At 44.7% G+C, this 17,407-nt stretch overlaps 1 long non-coding RNA gene across 1 annotated transcript; it reads right to left on the bottom strand.

Annotated features, from left to right (window-relative positions):
• Nucleotides 1-1,249: 1,249 nt before the first annotated feature.
• LOC121684809 lies at nucleotides 1,250-16,340 on the bottom strand. Its single transcript, XR_006023201.1, has 2 exons — nucleotides 15,870-16,340; nucleotides 1,250-2,031 (listed from the first exon to the last, which is right to left on the bottom strand). It is a non-coding gene; the product is annotated as an uncharacterized LOC121684809 (long non-coding RNA).
• Between the last annotated feature and the right edge of the window lie 1,067 nt (nucleotides 16,341-17,407).

The following is a 17,407-nucleotide window of genomic DNA, read 5'->3' as shown; positions in this document are numbered from 1 at the left end:
TTTGATTAAGAATAAGAAATTAACAAAAACCATCAACATTGTTCAATAAAACCTCATACATGTGAAATGATGCTTAATACAGACCTTGTTGAGCACTAATACATGTATACGCTTGTGTATTGAATAGAGCACTTCCCCTTTGAAGTTTACTACAGGAGGAAATTCCTGTTTCCATATCAGTTCACTGTATGTGTTAATTCTCTATCAGGGGAGAATCATGTGTACAGTTGGAAACAACTGATATATTAGGCTCATTGTCACACTGCTGTCAGGTGAGAAACTAAACATTGGGGTTTTTTTTCAGGAACTACTGCTTTTGAAATGATAGAGGACAGAAGACAGGTGTGCGTGTGTGAGTGTAGGTTGGGGATTAATACCAGACATCTCCTAAGGAGCTTGTGCTCCTTGTGTTCTCCTTTTACAATTTTATTTCACAACTTTATTCAATCTCATAGAGCAGTCACGCAAACAGAGTGCCACAGAAAAGGACAGAGAGAGAGAGAGAGAGAGAGAGAGAGAGAGAGAGAGAGAGAGAGAGAGAGAGAGAGAGAGAGGGGCAGGATAGGGTTTGCATTCTGGGAGAAATGTTTTTAAATCAGTGTTCTGTGAGGAGGCTTCATCGTTAATCTGCTGTCCCTGCAAATCTGCTCTGAAACAGTATAAATGTTTATGTGTGTGAGAGAATACCTGATGTTAACACCACAGACATCTCCTTGCATCAGCCTTATTTGAACACGTTCATGAATGTGTGTGTGTTTGGTATGAAGATTGTCAGTCATGTCTTTCAGCATTAAGACTCCCTGTAAGTCATATGTCTCACAGTTTGTACATTTCCAAGTTCATATCTCAAGGTATTTGTGGCTGTGACATTTACTCATTGCTTGCAGGGTAAACACACACACGTAGACACCAAGTTATCAGCAGTAGGTGTCAGTCTCTCTTTTGCTCTGTGTCTTACACACACACACACACACACCCCTCGTGCCCTGAGAAGTGTTGAGCGGGTATGGGTGGAGGATTTACAAGTTGTTCAGAGTCTACAGAGGGAAGTAAACAAACCCAACAGTTTCACTTCCTCCTGCAGTCGAGAGCAAGAGCAAGAACGTGCATCCCCTGAAACCAGACCACACACTATACAGGGTCACACAGACTGTGTGGGAGTTTTGACCAACATCTTGTCCAACCCAAAATACCCCCCGCCCCCCTACACACACACACACATAGAGAAAGAATGAGGTTTTACACTCAATGTCATTGAAATGCTTTTTTTATTGGCTCAGGGATGCTCACATCGACATCAGATTAGCCCCCAAATACACACATCATAAAATGATACACACATTATAAATAATACAAAGATACAACACAGACCAACTGAAAATAATCTTCACATGCAGGCACAGATTAGGAGATGCAACTCCCCACCTGCCAATCTACCACTTACCTTTCTCTTTGTCATGTGTGTGTGTGCAGGAGGACTAGCCACCTGTGGACTTGTGACTTGAAGCCACCTTGTGACTTTTTTGCTCAACTAGAAACTAGAAAAGTCAAAATATGAGTGGTGTGTGTGTGTTTTACAGCAGTTGTAAGAGAGGTAAGTGGGTAGTACAGAACTAAGTTGAAAGTAAACAGCTAGTCAGATGTTACCACCACTTGCTCAGTTGCTGGTTGAGATACAGGTCCCACATACCAGATTATCAGACGAAATGTCTGATGAAAGGTTTCATTCAGTGCAATCTGACCTAATCTGGATGCCAGCCAGGGTGACGTAAGGACAGCACTGTGTGGCGGGCGGCCCCTCAGCTGTGATCAGTTTGTGTACTACAGATACGGCATGCTCCTCTGAGACACTTTAAGAGAGGCAGCTCAAAAAGCAGTTATGTAAGAGCACAGTGTGTGTGCGTGTGTGTGTGTAGAGTGTGTGCATTTACAGTCTTTTCAGGCACAACTTCCACAACGTTTATTTGCCTTAGATGTCAACTGCCTGCTGGGGGAATTCTCAGCAATCTGCCTCGTCCAATCACAAAAAACCTGGGGGACACAATCAGAGGGAGAATGGAAATGCATTACTATGAGTATGTTAGTCATACTCGTTTCTGTCAGGGTATTTATGATCTCAGGGTCACGTGTGTGTGTGTGTGTGTGTGGACAAAGTGGTCACTTCTTACAGAAATGACACAAAAACAGAGACTGGCAAGAGAAAAACAAACTATGAGTCAGAAAATGTACAGAGAGATAGAGAGAGAGGGAGAAAGAGAGAGAGATCAGTGTTGCTGTTTAGCATGGTTGAATGCATTTCTCAGTTGCCACATTAAGAAAATGTTACATCCCATCTGCTGCTGACACGCATGAGGATCGCCTCCATCCAAGAGCCCTGGTACTCTGGCTCCCCCTGGTGGACATCTGCCACCATTTATTGTAAGCTTGGTTCATATACCAGTGACTGATGCTAACAAGATGTAAAGTCTGCTTCTGCAGACTTTAAATCAGATATCCAAAATGATCACAAAAATGTTTGTATGTCTAACATTGATAGCAACCAACAAAAAGTCCAAGGAACATTTTGTTGGATGTTGGAATCCTGCATTAGAATCACCTTCTATTGCTAGGAGACATCAGATAAAATAACTAATCAATTAGGCAAACAAATGTGAACACACATATGCTATGTATTAATTAATTCAGCAAACTACACAATGCAGAGGGCCTTTCCAGAATGCTTTATGTGCTCCACCTTGTGGCCATTTACGGAACTACATATCCAACTTTTTTTCAATGGGCCTTAAGTATACACATAGGAGCAGCGTGAGTGGGTGGCTGCCGAAAATGGTCTGACCTACATTTTGAACATGGGAGAGTAGAGAGTGAGAGAATGACAGGAAGAGAGAGAGAGAAAGAGAGTCAAGGTCAGTGAATAGATGGTGCCAGCATACATCAGAATGTGGGTGTAGGCTCTCGTTGGGGGTCAGAGGTCATTATGCCGTACACATGGAGTGGTTGGCAGCAGGGTGTAACCTGTAACCCCATCCACCCCCCACCCTCTTCAGCTCCCTCAGCGGATTCGGGGGTTGTGTGTGTGTGTGTGGGGGGGGGGGTGTGGAGGAAGGGCCTCTCCCAGCGGCAGGGTGGCGCTCTCTGGCCCCGCAGCCGACGTAAATAGCCACTTCCTGTGCGTTCACTCCACGGCAGCCAGGCTCGCTCTGATTGGCCAGGAGGGCCCCGGTGCCGGCTGGACGCGGCCTGTCTTGGGTCACACCACACCCGGGTCAGAGAGCCTCAAAGGCAGCCGCTTTGTCCTCCAGACCGGGCCTGGAGCTCCTTACTGATGGTGCCGCCCAGTACCAAAACACCAGAAACAAGAATCTCGTAAATCACCAGTCCACAGGCCACCTCTATGTAAAGCCCTACAGCACCATACAGCCCCAGCAAAAGCCCTAACGTTACTGCACTCAGAAGGAAGTACATGATGTACAGTACTGTACACTGCATTTGGCAGAAATCAAAATGGAAGGTGACTTATATGTGATTACATACCAGCCTGGTACAAAACTTGGTAGTCTGTGGTCAATTATTCGTGTGGGTGTGTACGTGTGTCTATTGTTTGAGCATGTGTGTGCTGTCTCTAAGAGACTGTGTGAGTGTGCCTGTGTCTCTGTATGGATATAAAAAGTGTGTGTGTGTGTGCGTGTGTGTGTGTGCGTGTGTGTGTGTGCGTCTGTGTGTGTGTGTATGTGTGGTATGAACACTAGTGAAAGTGGGTGGGAGTGCATGCCAGTGGTGTCCCTGTGCCCCATACATCACCTACGGAAGCACAAAGCAGCTCGACCCAGATCTCAGAAACCTGCCCAGCCCATTTCCTGCGTTTCCGGGCCCTTTCCGGGAAGAGAAAAAACGAATGAGAGAGAGAGAGAAAGAGAAAGAGAGAGAGAGGCTGTATCCCGTCCTGTGCGCTGCATTCCCGAGCCAGGGAGAGCAAACACCCCACTCCCAGCCTCCTGCTCAGCTCCAGCTGAGAGTGTAGGATGTTTACACTTCCTGAAGCTCGCACAAGGTCAAAGGTCACTCCCAGAGGGACAGGAAGCGAGAAGAGCCGGTGTGCTGGAGAACAACCCGTCAAGTACAATACGGAGGAGAAGAGACAGGAGCTTCTATCCACCAAAAAGACACCTTCTGGCACCAACCTGCAGGTACACAGTAAGATTTTTCCAACTGACTCTTAATGCCACTCCTCTCAAAGCTTCACAGATGAAATACTCAAATCTACTCACAGTTAAAACAAAGAGACTTCTGGATTTGGTTGTGTGCACACAGAATAAGAATAGACCCTGAATAGAGACGTAGTGCATGCTGGGATATGACACTCATTTGACCCTGGCATATCCTCGCAGGAAGCTGTACTGTAAAACCACATTTATTTCAGCTTACTGCTACCCAGTAGTGCACTTAATATATCTCACTCATGGACTGCACACAGGCACACACACACACAACCACACAAATACACAAATACACACCATCCTAATGACATATGACTATTCTTGGAGATGAATCTAGTGAACGGTCACAAAGTCACTGTCTTATGACAAAAGATGTGATTATTCTATTTTATTTCCATGGAGCAAGAATTAGCAGCATAACCTGGCAAGCATAACTTAATTCTTAGGAAAGAAGAACACTAGAGGAGCATGAGAATTGAGTGAAGTGAACAGAGGAGAGTGATGAAAGGAATATGAGGGAAAGCAACTGAGGAGAGAGAGAGAGAGCGAGAGAATGAGATAGAGAGAGTGTGGGAGAAAGTAAGTGAGAGAGAGAGTGAGTGAGTGAGTGAGTGAGTGAGTGAGAGATAGATACAGAGAGAGAAAGAAAGAGAGATATAGAGAAAGAGAGAGAGTAGGAGAGTTTTCTTCCACCAGTCCTCCAGGGCACCAGTCCCACGCCACTCAGACCATCCCATCTGCATGGAGGCAATTTGGGGATTAGAGCGTCTACAGAACCTCCTCCTAGACGAGCCCATTTTTTTTGTCTTCTTCCTACTGACTCAAAACAGACTTTCCAACACTTCTGTGTTGCCAACTAGCCAGCATGAGTAAATCTTACAGTAGAAAAACTATTATCACTGTTATCTGATTTTGGTGTCTGTCTGTGTCTGTTACGATTGAGCAACACAGCCGAGGCTATCTGGATCTACTGGACCAAGGCACTGACCAGACCAGAGTGAGTGCCCAGTCTGGGCCCTGTGTGTAGGGAAGGAAGGGGGTCTGTTTAAATATAAGTATAGTATAAGTATATATACTCTTTTGATCCCGTGAGGGAAATTTGGTGTCTGCATTTATCCCAATCCGTTAATTAGTGAAACACACTCAGCACACAGTGAACACACAGTGAGGTGAAGCACACACTAATCCCGTAGCAGTGAGCTGCCTGCTACAGCGGCGTTCAGGGAGCAGTGAGGGGTTAGGTGCCTTGCTCAAGGGCACTTCAGCCGTGCCTACTGGTCGGGGCTCGAACCGGCAACCCTGTTGGGCTGGGGCTGGACGCTCCCACGGACCAGCATCATCTGAGCAGTTACCCTGGAGCTCCTTGGCCAGTGTCCAGGCAGCAACCCCCCACCATCTCCCACTCTCCTGCCCCCCTTACTCTCCCCCCGAGGATGTGGCCGCTCCCAGTCACCGAGGGCCGCCACTGAATGGGGGCTTTCTGCATTCTTCAGACCCATTTCCTACGACTGGAAAAGAGGACTCTCTCTCACTTACTTTCTCTCTCTCTCTGTCCTCTTTTTTGTTTTTTCTTTCTCTCTCACACACTCACTCTCTCTCTCTCTCTACCACTTTTCTGTCTTTCTCTCTCATCAACCAGCAATTCCTCTGGGTAAAGTCATCAGACATGGAGCCAATCCATGGGCAGAGAGAAGGGGATGATGAGCTAGAGAGGGAAAGAGAAATAGAGAGAGGGGGGGGGGGGGGGGGGGGGCAAGATTAAGGGTGGGAGTGGACGGAGAGTGAGGGACAATGAAAGGAACGGTATGAAAAAAACACAGCAACACAAGACAAGAGAAGAAAAAAAAAGAAGAGAAGAGAGATGGAGGAGAAGAGAAATGGTGGGATGAAAGGAGGAGTACAAGAGTGGGCCACTGAAGAGGCTCATCCTTTTGCCTCGCCTCTCCGAGAGCAAACTCTCACACAAATGACTCCCTGTGTGTTAACACACGTACTGTAGCCCCCCTCATCCCTGGTGACAAGCGTGACAAAAGATTAGGATTCGGGGGGGATGCTTCTTTCTCACACACAATAAGAACACCATTCAATTCATAAGGAATTATGTGGAAACAACTACACTTAATCAGATGATTTTTATACATTTAAAGACATGCTTTGTGTATTTTGTATATATATTGGTAAAGCTCTTAAAGGTTTTTGAACCCTGAAATACACAAAGCATGCTTTACATGTTTCAGTATAGTAAAGTATTTCAGGGTTCAAAAACCTTTAAGAGCTTTACCAATAAATATAAGCATTATGGTTGTAACATATTTCAAGTCTCACTTTCTTTATTTAAATGCAGCAGGGACATAGCAGGATATCTGTGTATTGTGTTTCATTCATACCAGCCATTAAATTGGCTCAATGGACATCACATGTTTTTATATACAAATCTGATTTAATCTGATTGGTTTAATTTTATTTATTGCAAGGAAGGGAAAAACCTAATTATGTTGTAAAAGGTATTATCTGTAATCCATATAACCCTATTGCATCCATAATATCAAACTAGTCAGAAGTCATGAAATAGAATCTGAATAGCCTACATCCCATGACTGCAAACATACCAGGGGGAAAAAATGACAAAGTGCAAGTGACCTACAGGTGTACCATTTGTGGCTTTGTATGACTATTTCTTTGGTGATTTGTTCCGGTGTATAGTGACCTATGCACCATTGTTCACAATATAGCTAAGCCTATTCACCAGACATGATATGATTTAGTTTCGGACTTTACACCCACTTCTGAATCTCTGCTTACTGTACACCCCCGCATACCACACAAACAAATCTGTTTTTAACTTAACTCTTGAACATGTTTTTAAGTTAGTTAGTCCACTTCTTCATAATGAATTACAGAGGGGGCTTGCAACTCAGTAAGTATTCATTCAATGATCTCTCTCTCACTAACACACACGCACACACACACACACACACAGTCCCAGTGGACATGTGGGGACACAGTCCCAGGGACCTGGGCACCACCAGCAAGCAGTGTGTCATCCTCAGAGAGCTGTCCATTGTGCTGAAAGCGATTAGGGTGCAGGAGCGATTAGGGTGCAGGAGGGCACCCGTGTCCCACAAAGAGCCTGCCACTCATGATTTACACGGCCTGCGGTTAGCTCAGCCGGCAGCCCAGAGGAATAATACTCTCTAGGAATAAAAACATTCGACTGGGCACGGACAGTGTTGCTCCCTGGAGCACAGGCCTGGAGTACCAGCTCCATATTGAGAATGTAATAATAACAATAAAAAAAAAAGCTAGGGCTAGGCTAGTGACCGCATTCTTGTTGGAACTGATCTTCAAGCCCACCGAACATCATCAGCTGAGTGGCTTTAGCCAAGCCTTCCTTCTGAGCCTTCTCTCTCTCTCTCTCTCTCAGTCTCATCACTGCTCGCATCAGAGTGTCAGACAAATCTCTACTCTGCTACGATCAAATCTCCCTTTCACACAAACAGACAGGTGCACATAGTTGCATAGTCACCCGCTGCCTGTGTTAAAGGTCCACTATGCATGTTTAGGTATTTTTGATGACTGTAGAGCTCCCTTTAGAGTCGCGATATATTTATATTTTACTCTGCTGTTGTAAATAGCAAACTTCTCGTGGCTTATCCCACCAGTACACAATGGAGGTGAAGGATTAACAACAGGCAAAAACTATATTCAAAGAGCTATATCTACTGACAATGTAATGATTCTTGTGAGTACCTTTAAAGTGTAAAACACAGTAAGCCTATAACTGACGTGGTACAATATGGCCCTAATGCGAGACAAACACAACATGTATTGAGGCAGCAGGGCTGCATGTGAGTGTGTGTTTATGTGCAATTCCATACGATCTCCCGCTGGCACATCCATCATGCGGGCTGATACATGAGATTGCTTTTCTGAGCTCGGTTACAGGGCTTTGAAATGGCGAGAGGCCCCCCTCCGCCCGTCACCGCAGACGCGTTGTCCAACTCACCCGCCTGTCTCTCTCTCTCTCTCTCTTGTTCCCTGCCCACTTCTATCATTACCATGTCCGCTGCTTAGCTCAGCAGCACAAGAAAGCAATTCAATGTATTGGTGGGATGTCAATAATTTTGGCTATGCCTTGCCTAAAGCAGCATGTGTTTTAATCTTTGTGTTTATATGTGTTTGTATACAGTATGTGCCTATGGTGTGTATTTGTTTTTGAATCTCAGTGGTGTGTGTGTGTGTGTGTGTGTGTGTGTGTGTGTGTGTGTGTGTGTGTGTGTGTGTGGCAGCACCCCAGCAGATAGGAAAGTGAGAAGCCCTGGTCCGGCTGTGGTGGCGGTTGGGATAGCGGGCCGTGTATCCCGGCTCTTTGATATGCTGAGAAGCCAGGGGCTGGGGTGGTAATCCAGGGCTTAGCACTCGGTAGGTGCCATGGAGGAATGTGTGTGTATGTGTATGTGTGTGTGACTTTTGAGTGTGTGCGGGTGTATCTTTGTCCGTGTGTATGTGTGTGTGTGTGTAAAGCCGCCTGTCTCTCAGTGTGTTTTGACATACACATGATGTGTTAATCTGACACACATGCTGGATTGGGTCTTACCGTTGGGCTCCAGTGTCTGCGAGGTCTCGGGGGGTGTCAATAGGACCCCATGGGGCACAGCGCCCACCTCCCCAAACACCTCTCAGGCTCCAGGCCACAACGCCCCCAGACACCACACACACACACACACACACACACGCATGAACAAATGCACACACGCTCGCACACATACACACACAGAACTGCAAATGTTAAAGAGGTGAGGCTCTAAACTTTAAAACAACACCACTATGTGGACCATCAAGGACAATAGGACAATGTATTAAAAAAAAAAACTCAAGTTTTCACACAGGCCATTTTTTAAACATATGGAGAGTAAATCACCTGACACATCAGTACCAGGAGTGGAAATGTTTAAATAACATCACCCATCTACAGAAAAAAGGTAAGAACATTTACCGTCACAAGACAGATTAGCAAAACAAATTAATAATTTGTTGTATATTATAAAATTATTATTATTATCATAATATTATAATATTATTAAGGGATATTTTGCCCTGTTAAGTCTCCGTGGGTAATAGCAGTTGGCTGCTGCAAACATCCGACTGAAAGCCCCATCTAGAGCACCAGCTTCCAGTCAAGGATGTTTACAGTAGCTGAGACTGCCAGCTGCTCTGGGGCCGGCCCCCAGAAGCACTCTCTCCCCCCAGACAACAACCACAACCAGCCACTGGCCTCAGGCACCCCCCCCCCCCCACCAGTCCCATCACACGCAGGGGTGTGTCTGTGTGTGTGTGCGTGTGTGTGAGTAGCTCTGTGTGTGTGTGTGTGTGTGTCGTAACTTAACCACAAAGGGAAAAAAAAATAAAAACCCAGCTGAAACTTTCAAGCTAGCTACATCAAAATGTGACTCAGTGCGGACTATGTGGTGCCCTCGAATAGCTCAGAACTGTCAATGAGTAAGAAAAGGCCTCCGCAATGTACTGATAATATCAACCGCTACATTCTGTGGGATGGGCAGATGCTTTTGTCCAAAGCGACTTACAATAGTTAAATTAACAGTGAACAGTTTTAAAAAGTTGGTAAATCTACATTAAGGAAAAAAAGCAATAATAAACAATATTGTCAATGCAATCAATAGCCTAATGAAAATAAACTATGAAAATAAACAATTACTTCCATATACTATACTATAATATACAAACCATGACTCATTAAGAAACACTTAATTAACTAAGTGCATGCAGAACAGATATGCCTTTAAACCCCTCTTGAAAGACCCAAAACTATCACAGGAACGGAGAGCACTGGGCAACTGATTCCACCAACACAGAACTACTGAGGAAAAGAGTCTTGAATTTGACCAAGCGTTTATGGCCAACTCAAGTCACAACATGCACAAAAACTTCCCATGCCTCCACCAGCTCTACTTGTGCTTCCCAAACATGACCAGCAATGTTTAGTCATTTTTCTTCATTTTTGTAGCACCCTTACATCATTTTTGTGTAGCACCCTTACATAATTTTTCTTCATTTGTGTAGCACCATACATCAAACACAGATTCCTTATGTTATATACCAATGCCAGAAATAGTGCATGTTTGTCGGGGCTGGTGGTTTAGTGTCGTATGAATCTAAATTTTTTGTTGACTTAAAAATTGACATGGCACAGAGCTGGGAACCACCTCAATCTCTGGACTCCTCAGAGAATACAAGATCCAACACATGACATACGCTGCTATGATTCTAGCCAACAGCATCATGAGAACTGAATTTTACACTTGAACTTGCCTTGAACTATTTAAGAATGATAAAACTGTCTCTGTGATGTCCAAAAGAATGTCAAATTGATTGACTGTTTTCTCAAGAGCTCCTTCATAAGCATGACAACTCGACACTGTCTTTTTACCTCTACCCTTCAGTTTGTGTGTGTGTGTGTGTGTGTGTGTATGTATATATATATATATATATATATATATATATATATATATATATATATATATATATATATATATATATATATATATATATATATATATATATATATGAGGGTCTGAGGGAGAAATACAATATATTTTTTCTGTATTAAGCATTGTGTATTTGTGTGTCTATGTGTGTGTGAATGAATCTATGCGTAAGCATGTCTGTGTCCATCTTGTTATCTATCTCATGGTAAGTATATCTCAGTGTGTGTGTTTGCGTGTGTGTGTCTCTCTCTCTCTCTCTCTCTCTCTCTGTGTGTGTGTGTGTGTGTGTGTGTGTGTGGGGAGAACCCTCACAGCAGGCAGAAATGCCATATTTACAGTGAAAACAGTGGTGGCGGAGAGACAGCGGACGCCGCTTGTTTTGCCGACGCTCCCACAGAGTTCCCATCTGATTAGGCTTCACACGCAAAGTGTCCCTAAAGACCTCTTCTAACACACACACACACACACACACACACACACTCTCTTTCCTGAAACAAACACATGCAGGCACACACACACACAAACCCACACCACACCACAATCATTCAATCAATACCAAACATACATACACACACCTGTGCAACACACAGGCATAGATTACCTTGCATTCACCCTCACACACACACACACACACACACACACACACACACACACACACACACACACACACACACACACACACACACACACACACACACACACACACACACACACACGCTGCCCTCCCCCTGGCCCTCTGTAGTGTAGTGTAATCACAAAGAGAGCATCTCTGTGTTTACACTCTAAGTGACCGCGTCAGGCTGCCCCCTCCAAGGGCTGAGGCGGCATTTCTACTTGTAAGCCCTGAGCTCAACACAACTCATCTCCCAATCTCTGACACACACACACACGCCAACAACACACACAGTCCCATGCAAACACACACACACACACATACTGTAAATACACACAAAACAGCTAGAACAGTACATAATCCTCAAAACACACACACACACACACACACACAAAGGTACATGACAGATACATGACACAAACACACACACAACACACAATACACACACACTCCCTAACTGCGGACCTGCTTGTGTCAGCTGGGGCGGTCATCTGATGACGTGAAGGTCGTGTGACACACGAAAGGTCACTGGGGAGGACATTTGTGTCAGCGAACAGCCCTCACTCCCTCCGTCTCTCCACTCTCTTCCCTTCATTAACTCAAGTCACAACATGCACAGAAGCTTCCCATACCGCCACCAGCTCATAGCCCATATGCATGACTAACGCAAACAACTGGAAATTCGCTATGCTCCAACCTTGTGTGTGCGCTATAGTTCTATATGCTGACATGGTACAGGATTTGGTAGTCTGACCTAAAAGTTAGTGGTTCTGTATATAAAGTGGCTTGTTTTTGAAAAATTTGATGTTTTCAATTTATTTTTATATATTTAAAATGATATAGTATTACATATAAATATATGCTTTATATATTGTTAGGAAGACTAATGTTCTATTGTACAGCTAACAGTGCTGAGTGACTTGTACAGTATTTACTGCTGGTTTGAAAGTACCCTTGCCCACAAAGAGTATTTACTCTTACACTAATGGCAGTACACAAGTACACAGAGGGTATTTCCTGTTGCACTGAGGGTAGCGCACAGAGTATTTATGGCTGTGTGGAGCCGGGTCTATAGGGAATAGTGTGCACAGTGCAGCCCTGTGCTGCAGACTGACTCCCAGGGTCCCGGATCCCTCCCAGTGTTCAGGTCACCGCGGGAACAAAGCAAACTTTATCAGAACACTGCAATCCCACATTCCGAGGATTCTTAGCACTTGGCAACCGTATAGCACACAGTAAGGCAGGGGAAAGGGAGGGGGAAAGAGAGAGAGGGAGAGAGAGAGTGGAGGGAGGGAAAGAAAGAGGGAGATTGAGAAAGCAAAAGAGCAGGCTGCTTCAGACAAGCGACCCACTGCCTACTCCACTAACACTCTCTCTCTCTTTTCCGCTCTCCCTCCTTTTCTCTCGTGGTCTGATTGCTGCCATTAAAGCCCAAAGCACTGTTAACAGATAGTAAAGAGGCCTAGCGGGGTAGGATTTCACAGTGAGGGATTCATGACCAGAAGCTGGTGGGAATCCCCCCCAACCAAACATCCACCCACTCCTCCTGCTCCAACCCCTCCCCATTTTACACTTACCCTCTCTCCTCCCCTCTGCACTCCTTTCTCTCTCTCTCTCTTTCTTTTCTCTCTCTTTCTCTTTCCTTTCCTCAGACAGTGTTCTGGAGTTGTAACAATCGATGTAAGCTAGCACAGAGAGGCTAGCCCTTGACCATCCAGGCCAGGAGATGAGAAGGGAGGGAAGGGCGGACTGTCCTCGGCTAGGCACAGCGGATCTTTTCACTGGTCACAAATAGCCCCTGAAACCACAGCCAGGCAGAGACAGATCACCCCCCCACGCACCTCCCCCCTCCCTCTCGTTTTCTTTGTTCCTTTGGGTGCATCTTCACTCCGTATTTCCTTACCTCTCTTTTGTCTCCCTCCTCTCCCTCTCTCCCTCCCTCCCTCTCTCTCTCTCTCTCTCTCTCTGTCCACTTTTTCTCCCTCCTCTGCCTCTCGTGGTGCAGATATCAAACAGATGCTGGTGTCTGGCCAGAGGAGAGTGAGAGGAGCGGGAGAGGGAGCTCTGACAGCAGAGGAACCCAGATGGCTGGTGTTTTCTTCCCCCTGCCAGCGCTGCAGGTTTAACTTCTCCTGGGCTCAGGTGCATAGGGGGCCGACTCAGCTGAGCTTCCACTGCTTTGGCTGTGTTCACACGAAAACACCATGCACCAACACACTTGTGTGAATGTGTGTGTGCATGTGTGTGTGAGAGAGGATGCATATGTGTATGATTGTGTCATTGTAGTATGCGAAGGGGTGTGTGTGTGTGTGTATATATACTGTATGTGTGTGTGTGTGTGTGTGTGTGTGTATCAAGCACCCCTCCTTCCCCCACCTCTCCGATCATGGGGCTTCCTCATCATCAAAGCATTCTTCCTCAAATCAGACCTGAGCCCCATCTCTCGTGACGCCAGATTCTGCCCACACACACACACACACACACACACCAAAAAATCCCACTGTTCTTTTAGGCAGAGGAGAGAAAAATGAAAAATCAAGCGCACAGTGCCGGCGTAGAGCCGGTGCCCTGCACCCCCTTCTGCCGTACCCTTTTATCTCCGCATCTGCGCTAACAGCCTAGGCCTGGGCAGGACAAGAACTTTAGATTGGCGCAGGCCTCCTTTTGATGGTGTTAGCGAGAGAGGGAACGACCTTGATTTCACCTGGTCGAGCGAGGGGAACGGGCCGACGCGGCTGCCATGGGGCAAACAAACAAGGCCAGAGCGAGGGGAGCGATACGTGCGGGGGATAGCAGCCTTTGTTTATGTGGACGATCATATGTGAACACTGAGGGTCAGCTTTGCCTAAAAAAATACCCTTCCTCCTCCAAAGCCCGTCTCCTCTGACCGTCTGCCTGGCCACCCTCTTTGCCCTTGCTGACTGCATTCAGCATGTGCCCTTGTGCTGTAGTACTGCAACAAATGGAACAGGGCAAAAAAAGAGTGCAAAAAAGACTTAAATAAGAATGAATATTCCTTCAAATGAGTTTTTTTTACACACTTACACACACACACACACACACACACACACATATATATATATATATATATATATATACACGTTTTATTAAAAAAAAATTAAAGACACAAAATATTTTGGGGGCTAGACGTCTACCCAAGAGCAATGTTATTTTGGTGTGATCCAGTGAGAAGCTCCATGTCTAAGCAGTCACATGCATTTCCACCCTCTATCTGATCAGCCACATCCCCAACCCCCAGGACGTGTGTGAAAGGAGAAAAAAAACTTTTCCATTAAGTCTCTATATCCCTCCCTCCCTCCACCCCTCCCCTCTCTCTCTTTCTTTCCCTATTTTTCCAAGAATCTTGCAGGACCCTGGAGAGGCCATCAGGAGAGAAACAGGCCCATTGACCTTGGGAGGGGTCACCCTGCGCTCCTGCCCAGCCGGCGGATAAACACGGCGGCTCCATTCCGAGCACGATCCCGCAGGTAACAGAACCAGCCAGCTGTAGCGCTGTGCTACACTGATTAACCACACAGACTATCAAAGGTCGCCTAGAGGTCGAAGCCCTGCCAGATACACACATACAGCATGTCCCCTGTTAACACTACTGGGCAATTATTTATCCAACAATCTGTGAAAGTGAGTACAGGCCGTGGTATACAGTAATATGGCAAAGATAATGTGTAAACACAACTACTAAGGCTAGAGAGAGTTGGGAGTCATGTACTGGCCTTACGTCCAAGATAAGAGGAAGGACTGCTGCAATACAAACTTTCCTAACTTGCAGTTACCTCAGTCAATCATGGATAACATGCTGAAGAATAACCCATTTCTTTAAAATAATATTTTATTTTTCACTACACATTTGACCACCAGCTCGGCTGCATTTATTTAGGCTTAAGTGAGGATAATGTTAGCAATGATTCTTTTAAGTTTGTCTTTTGTGGGAAAAGCCACACGTGCACATTAAGAGATAAGAGCGGCCTAATGGATGCTTTTAGGAGATCAGAATATTAAAAAAAATCTTGTTGACAGATTGTTGACTTCCGTCCATGTTTAAAGAAACTGTCTAAAAATGAAAGAATGTTACTTAACACTTTTGTTTAATCTGTTAAAATGTGAATTACTTCTTTCACATGTTCGAGGAAGGTTTCTGAGTGCTTCGTAAGTATTCATAGCTTTCATAGTAATCACTGTTGCGTGAAATTAAGAGTCAAATGATTAGTTTCTACTAATGTATACAGGAAAACTCATAAATAACCATATGAGTCACTCCGGTTTATTTTAGGCAATATCAACTTTGACGAGGCTATAGCCATTTCCTGAACAAGCTACATTGCATGTGTGAAAGCAAGGCAGTCTTTGACAGATTTAATACCAATGCGAGTCTCTGAAGACCCACTAGTTGTTTTTTTTTTTTTCAAGATCGAAACAATACAGTAGCCTATAACTTACAGTCGATGGCTTTGTAGCTGTTTTTTTGCCAGTTATAGCTTAGGCTACTGATAAACGCGAACATTGCCTACTCACCAAATGTACTGCAAGCTCCCAGCTGTTGCTTTCGTGGACGAACTTTTTAGAAAACTGTCAGAAACTTCAGCGGAGTCTGTGACTGCGTTCACCACCTCTTTCTGACATTGCTAGCCTACGTTACCAGAAGAACTCAAACATCAGGAAGGATTATGGTTTCTCGCTTTCATTTGCCTCAGATAGTCTGCAAAGAACAGATGTTATCTTCTGCTCGAACAAAATCGCCATGTTCTTTGTCTTTTTTTTTATAGTTAGCCTATTATTTTACCGTGTCTTCAACTTCAGCCGGTAAAAGGCGCTTCACTGCCTTTTTGAGGACGCTCCATTACAGGGTGCAATAGCACAACGAGACGACTTGAACTCTTGCAAGTGTGTAATTACGTAATGCTGTAAATCTAAAAAGCCTTGAAAGATGGCAACTGAGACGAAAAGGGTGGGGGCGGCTGCACTCCTTCCTCGTCTGACTGTACCGTAGCTGTCACCCGTACTGGGCAGTATGTCAGTGCCGAGTTTTTCTAAGTAGATTCCACCGTTTCGGCCGGCCCCTTTTCTGTCAGCGATGCGGAAAACTGACCAATGAGAGACATAAGCGTTCGCAGCAATGAAGGGCATTCGTTTTCTGTCGCTTCAGCGCACACATCGTTTGCCCTCATGACCTTTGCGCTGTTCAGTCTTAAAAACGATTTCAAACATTCTTTCCAATGAGCGACTTATTCCTCTCACACGTGTTAAAAAGTCCCCGTTTTAATGTTTGGACCCACCGACAAGGTTTAATAAGTCACACGCCATTTGACACTAATACTAATGTGATTCGGGACAATTTATACAGGTCTAATATAATTTTGCGATTTCACGTTTAGCCTGGGCTACATTATGTTTTGGTTGTAGCCTATGTTAAATAATATTCTAATCTCATTATGTCTTTCTTCCAGTCTGCAACTAGCCAATAATATTAGTTTTTTTTCTGCTAATAACTATTTACCAAGGAGCTCTGATAGCCCAGTTTTAAAGAACTTCATGGCAACATGTAGTTAATGTTTATATATATATATATATATATATATATATATATATATCTATATATATATCATTTCTTTCACAGCATGAAACGTCATTGGAAGATATATATACTTAAGTATACTGATAGCTTAATAGCTTCCTGAAGGGGTTTACAAAGACCTCCTCATCAGAGGGTCTTAATGCACTGTTTTGGATTTTGGGTTCAGCAAAACATTTGTTATAATGCATTTATACAAAGGTTTTCTCGTCAGATCAGCATGCATTAGCAAGGTGTAAGCTATAGCTATAGGCTACTATGACTCAAATGTCCTTGACTCTTTAGCTTAGTGGAGCAGGTTAGCTCTACTGTCTCTTTAAAAAAAAGAGAGAAGTAGGTGACCTACCCCCATCATCAGTGCAATATTTTGCACACAAATGCACCAGCTGGCTTGGAAAAAAACACGCACAAACACAGAGACGACAGACAGGTTCTCTGTGGTGGCAGGTGTCTGCAATAAGCCAACAGGCACAGTGCAAAT

The sequence above is a fragment of the Alosa sapidissima genome, chromosome 16 (genome assembly GCF_018492685.1).
Source record: "Alosa sapidissima isolate fAloSap1 chromosome 16, fAloSap1.pri, whole genome shotgun sequence".
In the NCBI taxonomy this organism is placed as follows: Eukaryota; Metazoa; Chordata; class Actinopteri; order Clupeiformes; family Clupeidae; genus Alosa; species Alosa sapidissima.
The sequence above is the reverse complement of the archived record's forward strand: the minus strand, read 5'-3'. Positions and strand labels throughout refer to the sequence as shown.